Genomic DNA, 10,293 nt, shown 5'->3' with positions numbered 1-10,293 from the left:
GTGGGAGAGGGAGAAGCAGGCCTCCTGTCGAGCAGGAAGCCCGACGCGGGGCCCTATTCCAGAAGCCTGGGACCATGACCCGAGCCGAAGGCAGACGCCCAAATGACGGAGCCACCCAGGCGCCCCAAAACCCAGACTCTTAAATACAGAGAACAAACTGGCAGTTGTCAAAGAGGAGGTGGGTAGGAGGATGAGTGAAATAGATAAAGGAGATTAAGAGCACACTTATCCTGAGGAGCACTGAGTAATGTATAGAATTGTTGAATTATCATATTGTATATCTGAAACTAATATAACACTATATGTTAATTATATTTCAATTAAAAAAAAGAAAGAGAAGAAAGAAAAAATAATAGGGAGCAATGAAAGGAGAACATGATTGGACTTGAACCTGGGAAAGCCAGATATCCAGTGTAGATGATTATGTCATCTGCAAAGGTACTTTTATTTATGTCTTCCCAATCCGTATACCTTTTATTTTCCTTTCTTGTTTTATTACATTAGCTAGAACTTCCAATATGATAGTTGAAAAGAAGGAGTGAGAGGAGATATCCTTGCCTTGTTCTTGATATTAGTGGGAAAATTTCAAGTTTCTCATCATTAAGTATGTTAGCTAAAGGGTTTTTTGTTCGTTTGTTTTGCGGGGGGGAGGGTGTTGTAGCTATTCCTTATCAAGTTGAGGAAATTCTCATGTATTCCTAGTTTATTAAGAGTATTTGTCAAGAACGGGTGTTGGATTTTGTCAAATGCTTTTTCTGCACCTATTGATATGATCATGTGATCTTTCTTTTTTGGCCTGTTAATGCGATGGATTACATTAATTATGCTTGAATGTTTTTTGTTTTTTTTTTTTCAAGAGAACAAATCTACACCTTTATTTACTTTTCATTAAATTTAAATCCTTGAGGGGTACAGCATCACACGGATTCTGTGGCCAATGGCTTTAGCAGGAAGGTTGCTTCAGAATTTGGCACGAACCATGCCACTGTTTCCATGAGCATGAGTTACTTTTCCCCAGATGACTCTGGTTGTTTGGTTTGCCACCAGGAGTCACTGTGTTGTTCTTTGCTTTGTACACATAAGCACATCTCTTGCCTAGATAGAATTCCGTTTCATCTCGAGCATAAACACCTTCGATTTTAAGAAGAGTTGTGTGCTCCCTCTGGTTCCAGAGACCCCACTTATAGCCAGCAAAAATGGCCTTGGACCACAGCCTTCCGGACATTATTTGGCGTTATAGGAGTCCTGTTCCCAGGAGGCCTCCACAGACTCCAAGATGGAGGAAAAAGTTATGTATACCTGGGATAAATCTCACTTGGTTATGGTGTATAATTCTTTTTTAATACATTGTTGGATTCTATTTGCTAATATTTTGTTGAGGATTTTTACATCCATGCTCAAAGAGAAGTTAATCTGTAATTTTCTTTTTTCATAATGTCTTTGTCTGCTTTTGGTAGTAGAGTGATGCTAGCATCACAGGATGAGTTAGGAAGTATTCTCTCTTTTTTTGTTCTCTGAAAGAGATTGTAAATAACTGGTATATTTTCTTCCTTAAATGTTAGGTAGAATTCAAAAGTGAATCCATCAGGCCCCTAGCTTTCTGTTTGGGGAGGTTATTCGTTATCCACTCAAATTCCTTAATAAATATAGGCCTATTCAGTTTTTCTGTTTTTTCTTGTGTGAATTTCGGCATTGTATGTGTCTCAAGGAATTGGCCCATTTCATCTAGATTATCAGTTTATGGGCATAGAGTTAATTCATACTATTCCTTGATTATCCATTTAATGTCCAAGGGATCTGTGGAGATGTCCCTCCTTCTATTTCTCACATTAGTAGTTTATATTGCCTTTCTTTTCTTAGCCCTGCTAAAGGTTTATCAATTTTATGTATCTTTTCAAAGAACAAGTGTTTGGTTTTGTTGATTGATTTCCTATTTTCAGTTTCTGTTTATTGTTTCTATTCTTCTGCTTACTCTGGATTAATTTGCTCTTCTTATTATTATTGTTTTTTTTTAATTTCCTAAGGTGGAGACTTAGGTTACTGATTTTAGATCTTTCTTCTTTTCTAATATATTCATTTAATGTTATAAATTTCCCTCTATGGACTGTTTTTGTTACATCTCACAAACTTTGCTGTGTTTCCATTTTTATTTAGTGCAAAATATTTTTAAATCTCTCTTGAGATTTCTTCTTTGATTCTTGATTTATCTGGAAGTGTGCTGTTTAATCTCCATGTATTTTGAGATTTTCCACTTACCTCTCTGTTACTGACTACTAACTTAATTCCATTGTGGTCTGAGAGCAGACATTGTATGATTCCAATTTTTTTTTCAGATTTGCTAAAGTGTATTTATCTTCCAGAATGTGGTTTGTCTTGGTTGAATGCTTCATGTGAGCTTAAGAGGAATGTCTGTTATGTTGTTTGATGAAGTAGTCTGTAGATGTCCACTATAGCCAGTTGATTGATGGTTTTGTTGAGCTCAACTCTGTCCTTATAGATTTTCTTCCTACTGTATCTGCCCATTTCTGATAGAGGGGTATTAAAGTCTTCAACTCTGATGTGGACTCATCTATTTCTCCTTGCAGTTCTTCCTCATATAGTCTGATGCTCCAACAGTAGGCACATACATGTTAAAAGTCATTATGTCCTCTTGGAGAATAGATCCCCTTATCATTTTGTAATGCCCTTCTTTATTGCCAATAATTTTCCCTGCTTTGAAATTTTTCTTTGTGTGCAATTAATAGAGCTACTGCTTTTTTAAAAATTAGAGTAACCATAGTATATATTTCTTTATTCACTTACTTTTAGTCTTTGTGTCTTTATATGTGGGCTTCTTGTACACAACATATATTTGGATCTTGTTTTTTGATCCACACTGACAGTCTCTGTCTTAATTGTTCAATTTAAACCATTGATATTTAAGGTGACTATTGATATAGTTGGATTAATATTTATCATATTTATTACTGTTTTCTATTTGTTGTTTTTGTTCTTTGTTACTTTTTGTCTTCTACTCTTTTTCTGCCTTTTAATTGAACATTTTACATAATTCCATTTTTTCTCCTTTCTTAGCATATCAGTTATACTATTTTTTAAAACTTTTTTTGGTGGTTGTTCTAGAGTTTCCAATATATATTTATTATGAATCTAGGTGTACTTTTTAATAATACTATACCACTTCATGGACAGTGTGAGCACCTTTTAATAACAAAATAATCTTTAATTCCTCTCTCCCACACCTTGAATCATTATTGTCATTAATTCACCCTATTATAGCATATGGAAGCATATATATAAATATATATACATATATATGGCATATACATAAGCACATATAATCAAATACATTGTTTCTGAAAGAAAAGAATCATATGATCATCTCAATAGACATAGAAAAATATTTAATAAATATTGATGAAAGAAACTGAAGGAGACACAAATAAATGGAAAGATATCCCATGCTCATACATTGGAAAAAGTAATATTGAATACTGCTAAAATGTCTATAGATTCAATGTAATCCCTATCAAGACTCCAATGGCATTTCCTACAGAAATAAAAAAAAATACTCCTAAAATTTATGTGGAACCACAGAAAACCCTGAATAACAAAAGAAGTCCTGAAGGAGAACAATGAAGGAGGCATCACACCTCCTGATTTCAAGCTATACTATAAAACTATAGTAATTAAAACAGTATGGTACTGGCATAAAAACAGACAAATAGATGAATAGGACAGAATCAAAAGCCCAGAAACAAATCCAAGCATTTACACTTTAACTAACATTTGATAAAAGAGCCAAGAATATTCAATGGAGAAAAACAGTGTCTTTAATAAATGGTGTTGGGAAAATTGGATAGTCACATGTAAAAGGATGAAAGTTGATCCCTATCTTACACCACTTACGAAAATTAGCTCAATTAGATTATTAAAGGCTTAAATGTAAGACCTGAAACTATAAAACTCCTAGAAGAAACCAAGAAAAAAAATCTCCTTGACCTGGATCTTGGTAATAATTTTTTGGAAATCACACGTAAAGCACAAGCACCAAAATCAAAGTAAACAAGTGGGACCACATCAAACTAAAAAGCTTCTGCACAACAAAAGAAACCATCAACAACAGAGTGAAAAGACAACAAATGGAATGGGAAAAACATATTTACAAATCATATATCTGATAAAGGGTTAATACCTAAAAAATACAAAGAACTCATACAAATATATAGCAAATTTGATAACAATAACAACAGTAATAATCCAATTCAAAAAGAGCAAAGGACCTGGATAGATATTTTTCCAAAGAAGATATGTGAATAGTCAACAGGTACATGAAAAGATATTCATCAGCACTAGTCATTATGGAAATGCAAATTAAAACCACAAGGAGATATCACCACCTGCCTGTTAGAATGGCCATCATCCAAAAGACAAGAGAGAACAAATGCTGGTGTGGTTGTGGAGAAAAGGAAACCCCTTTTGCATTTGTTGTAGGGATTGTAAATTGACACAGCCATGATGGAAAAACAGTATGGAGGATACTCAAAAAATTAAAAATAGATCTACCATATGATCCAGCAATTCCACTTCTAGGGATGTAAAGGAAACCAAAACACAAATTTGAAAAGATGTCTGAACCCCCATGTTCATAGCAGCATCATTTACAATATACAAGACATGGTACTAACTTAAGTGTCCATCAATGGACAAAGAACTTTTGTGTGTATATATATATATACACACACACACACATATACACAATGGGATATTATTCAGCCATAAAAAATGAGAAAAATCCTACTATCTGCAACAACATGGATAGGCTTAAAGGCATTATGCTAAATGAAATAGGTCAAGGAAAGACAAACACTGTATGATCTCACTTACACATGGAATCTAAAAACAAAACAAAATACAACAAAGCAAAAAACACCAAAGTCATAAAAAAGACATCAGATTTGTGGTTACCAGAAGCAGGGGGTGGAAGGTGGAGAATCTGGAGGAATGTAGTGGAAATATACAAACTTCCAGTGATGAGACAAATAAGTACTAGGGATGTAATGTACAACATAATGACTAATAGAGCTGTATGATATATAGAAGAGTTGTTAATACAGTAGATTCTAAGGGTTCTCATCACAAGGAGAATTTCTTTTCTTTTTATTGTATATATATGAAATGATGGATATTAACTAAACCTATTGTGTTAACCATTTCACAATATATATAAATCAAACCATCATGCTGTGTACCTCAAACATATACAATGATGTTTGTCAGATTGTTTCTCAATTAAACTTTTAAAAATGCAGTTACTATTATTATTTTGAACAAACTGTTATCTGTTATATCAATTAAGAATAAGAAAATTAAAAGTTTTAAACTTTATCTTTACTATTTCTTCTTCAGCACTCTTCCCTTCTTTATGTAGATCTGAGTTTCTGACCTATATTATTTCCCTCCTCTGTAAAGAACTTCTTTTAACATTTCTTGCAATGCAACTCTACTGGCAACAAATTCCCTCAATTTTTGTTTGTGTGAGAAAGGCTTTAGTTCTCCCTTCCTTTTGAAGAATAATTTTTCAGGCTACAAAATTCTAGTTGGTGGTTTTTTTCTCTTGACACTAAATATTTCACTCCACTCTCTTCTCACTTGAATGGTTTTTAAGAAGGCAGATATAATTCTCATCTTTGTTCTTCTCTAGGTAGGGTGTGTCTTTGCCTTCTTCCAGAATTTTTTTCTTTATCTTTAATTTTCTATAGTTTAAAAAACTATATGTCTGGTGTAGGGTTTTTTTTGGCATCTATCCTGTGTGATGCTCTCTGAATTTCTGGATCTATGGTTTGCTGTCCGACATTAACTTGGGGAAATTCTCAATCATTACTGTTTCAAATATTTATTTGTTCTTTTCTATTTTTCTTCTCCTTTTGGAATCCGCATTACACATATGTCACACCTTTTATAGTTGTCCCTCAGTCTTTGATATTCTGTTCTCTTCCCTCCAGTCTTTGTCTCATTACTTTTCAGTTTGGGAGGTTTCTATGGACATATCCTCAAGCTGAGAGATTCTTTCCTGTCTTTTCCAGTCTACTAATAAGCCTATTAAAAGCATTATTCATTTCTGTTACAGCAGGGTTTTTTTTGTTTTTTGTTTTTGTTTTTGTTTTTTTATCTCTAGCATTTCTCTTTGGTTCTTTTTAGGATTTCCATCTCTCTAATTACAATTGCCATTTGTTCTTGTATGCTGTCTACTTCATCCATTAGAGCCCTCAGCATACAAATCATTGTTGTTTTAAATTCCTGGTATGATAAATCCAACATCCCTGCCATGTCTGGTTCTGACGCTTGTTCCATCTTTTCATATTGCGGCGGGGAGGGGTTCCTTTTAGTATGCCATGTAATTTTTTACCTAATAGTCACACACTATGTACTTGGGTAAAAGGAACTGCTGCAAATACATCTTTACTAATGTGGTGGTGAGATGTGGGGAAGAGAAAGTGTTCTATAGTCATATGATTAGGTCTCAGTCTTTTAATAAGCCTATATGCCTCTGGACTATGAAGTTCACAAGTGTTTCTTAGTTTTTTCCTCCCTCCTTTGGTGGTAAAGGACATCTACAGTGGGTTGGAGATTTCCCTTCATCCACATGAAAGGTTAGAGTGATTGAGTTTGGTTTTTCCTTCCTCTAAGGCAGTTGGACTCCAATAATACGTGGTTCACATGACAATTTCCACACATGAGGTCTCTGCTCCAGTAGGCTGAGACTATGAATTGTCACCTGTCTCTCCAAACTTGAGGGCCTTGGTTTCCCTTATGTTCTCATTTCTCCTTTGGATCCTAGAAGAGTTGTTGATTTTTCTGTCTGTTCACCATCCTACTTGTTATTAAGATTAAGTGGCAACTTCCAAGCTCTTTATGTGTGGAACCAGAAACAGGAAGCCCCTAGTTTTTTTTATGTGAGTGATAGGGTAAACATTGGTGTCATTTATATAAACAATATTTATCATTAGTGAGGTATTGTTGATGTTTATACAGACACAGCTGTGACATAAACCTATACATGGTCCATACCAAGCTGTACTATGAAAGGCTTACATTCCTTAATTCTTTCATTTATTACACAAATATTTACTAAGTGCAAAATGGGCTCTATGCTGTATTGAGAAAACAGTGGGGAACAATTAAAACAAATCTTTATTCTCATAGCAGAAGCTCTGGAGTTCAAGGTATCTATCAGAAGGTGAAAGGCCTCATGAATGATAATTGGCTGAGGTTGAGCCACCTGGGTGCAATCTTTAAGAATAGCAAGACAGGCAAAATGGACAACATCCAGACTGGAGTGCTAATGGAAGTCATCTAATACAGTGTAGTTCTGGATCATAGACTTAAATTTCTCACAAAGAACAGCCACGTCTGCAAGTATGATGGCTTATGAGAATCCAGATTTAAGAAACTCTGATTCCTTTAAAACTCACTATTGCTTTGAGCTAATAGAGAAGGTCCTACATATGAAGGGCTAAAACTGAGGGACAGTGAAGTTTGGTGGACTGCTGTTTTCCTTTGACATTGGTAACCAGCTGCTTTTTTAAATACCCCTCAGCAACATGTCCCAGGGCACCACAGGCAAGAATGAGGTGACACCAAATTCCACCAGAATGTTGATTCCAAAGTCTCTCTCATGGAGGTGCACTTCTATGTGTCACTCTAGAGGATGATGTGGACCTGGTTGAGGATTTTGCCCAGTACCTGTTAAGATGTCCAAAATCCTGGAGGCCTGGAGATGCATTTTCCAGAAGCTGGGTGGCCAAGACTGTTAAGCATTGGACTCTTGATTTCAGCTCAGGTTATGATCTCAGGGTTGTGAGATCAAACCCCACATCAGGCTCTGCGCTCAGTGGGGAGTCTGTTTAAGGATTCTCTCTCTCCCTCTCTCTCTGCCTCTCCCCCCACTTGCACTCTCGAGGCCCTCTTTCTCTCTACAAATAAATTAATAAATCTTAAAAAAAAAAGAAAGAAAACATCCTTGTTCTTGGAGAAAAGGAGGACCAGGAAGTGGCAATAGGTTTGGTCCTGCCTGTCACTTCTTATGGTTTTGAGAACATTTGGATCTACCTCAACTTTCTGCACCTGCATAGCAAGACCTTTGACTGTAAGATACCCTATACCAAGATACTTAATCTCTTTTTGCTGCCCTACAAGGATCAGCACCAGATGTTCTTTGTGATCAGCTTGAATCTGTCCAACAGGCAGGACCAAACCTATTGCCACTTCCTGGTCCTCCTTTTCTCCAAGAACAAGGATGTTTTCTTTCTTTTTTTTTTTAAGATTTATTAATTTATTTGTAGAGAGAAAGAGGGCCTCGAGAGTGCAAGTGGGGGGAGAGGCAGAGAGAGAGGGAGAGAGAGAATCCTTAAACAGACTCCCCACTGAGCGCAGAGCCTGATGTGGGGTTTGATCTCACAACCCTGAGATCATAACCTGAGCTGAAATCAAGAGTCCAATGCTTAACAGTCTTGGCCACCCAGGCTCCTCAAGGACATTTTCTTGACTCCCATGATGAATGAGGAAGAGATGGAGAAGCACTTTGACAGACAGATCACCAAGAATGTGCCAACATCCCTCCAAGAGATTGTTAATTGGGTCATGAAAACACTAATGAACCACAAGTTTACAGTTCCAGGCAACTTCCAAAGGCACTCAGGGGCCTGGTGCATCACCTGCTCCTATAAGGCAAGATCAAGACTACTTGCCTATAAGGCAAGATCAAGATACTAATGTATCTGCTGGAGTGAGGTTGTATCCAGGCTTACAAGCCACCTATGCACATCTGCTCTCACAAGATCTCCTTTGTCAACTGGACCTGTGACCTCACCTCTTGCTCCTTTAACTTTGATATTGAGACCAAGCAGGGGACTCAGTACACCGTCAGAAGCATCAAGAGGCAGATGTCTGGGAAACTGATTTTGTTAATGCAAAATGTTCAACATCAAAAATGAAATATTAAAAGAGAGGCTAAATCAAAGCTACAATATATAGGTCTCTAACTGTGACAAAGATGAGCGTGATGCCCACTTGGAGCTGATAAAGGATGCCTACTTAGAGAATGCCATCAACAACAGAGATGACTCAGGAGAAGGAACCAATGAGGCATTCAACTCAGGTGAAGAGGAAGAAGAAATGGCAGAGATGTCTGACAGCAATGCCTCTGCCAGTTCCTCCAGTAATGAGGATGACAGTGACTGGAATGAAAAGAAGAGGAAATACCTCAAAAAGATCAAGGTTCATAAGGGTTGCAAGAAGCCTGTGGAGATGGAGAAGGGCAAAGACCTCTATGCCCTGAAGGGGCATATTTATGCACAGATGCCATGGCTCAATGCTGGCTGAGAAAAGACCATGTCAGAGCACCTTAGCATCAGTATTATGGATCTTTCCAAGAAGGCAAACAAGACCTGGAAGGGAATGTCCAGAGAGAAGAAAGAGGAATGACATTGCAAGGCTGAGGGTACCAGGAAGGAATATGAAAAAGCCATGAAAGAATATAAAGGAGTCCATGGTGAATCTTCTAAGAGAGACAAGTCAAAGAAAAAGATGGGAAAGAAATCAATGCCTTCCAGGGGCTCATTATCCAAGTCATTCCCAAGGCAGCTAAGTGAGGGCTTCAAGGAAATAGCCTGTGTCCTGTGATGACAACTTTTTAGGAAAGAACAAGAGCAAAAAAAAAAAAAAAAAAAGAAGAGGAAGAAGAGAAAGCAGGATAAGGACTCTAAAGAAGAGAAACTAGCCAGTACTTCCACAGCTAGGAGGACTTCCTGACAGGATCCTGTAAACAGAGAGAGGAAAATGTTCCATCCTCGCTCTTGTCCTATCACACCTTAGTCTCCCCATCCACGTTTTGGTACCAGTTTCTCCTCATGTGAAATATCATCCTTGGATTATGTGCCATCCAAACAAGTTCTTCTGATGATATGCCCTTCACTGGGGCAGCAAGAGAGGTGTCTTATCTGCACTTCACATCGATGACTTTTTATAACTCGGGGAGAGATTGCGGGGGAGGCAGGTTAATGCAGGTTCAAAATCCTCCTAATTCCCCAACCTTAAGAATATGTTCAAGGTGCTGCAGCAGGAGTCACGTGATATCAGTCCTGTAGCTTCTAACTGGGGGCTATTTCTACTTTATTTTGTATTTCTGGTCTGTAAAAATCAGCATTTAATAAAGGGAAGTGACTTTGGGGAAGAAGGAGAAGGAAGGGGTGAACAAGTTTGCCAAATACTACCAGTTGGTAGAGAAAGGCAGAT

At 37.1% G+C, this 10,293-nt stretch overlaps 2 pseudogenes; one reads left to right on the top strand and one right to left on the bottom strand.

Annotated features, from left to right (window-relative positions):
- Positions 1-861: 861 nt before the first annotated feature.
- On the bottom strand, positions 862-1,259 carry LOC102747138 (large ribosomal subunit protein eL33 pseudogene; annotated as a pseudogene).
- Positions 1,260-4,512: 3,253 nt separating this feature from the next.
- Positions 4,513-9,681, top strand: LOC102725564 (FACT complex subunit SSRP1-like; annotated as a pseudogene).
- Positions 9,682-10,293: the final 612 nt, after the last annotated feature.

This window comes from Leptonychotes weddellii, chromosome 2 (assembly GCF_054177405.1).
Source record: "Leptonychotes weddellii isolate Sample4059 chromosome 2, ASM5417740v2, whole genome shotgun sequence".
NCBI classification, from domain to species: Eukaryota; Metazoa; Chordata; class Mammalia; order Carnivora; family Phocidae; genus Leptonychotes; species Leptonychotes weddellii.
The sequence above is the reverse complement of the archived record's forward strand: the minus strand, read 5'-3'. Positions and strand labels throughout refer to the sequence as shown.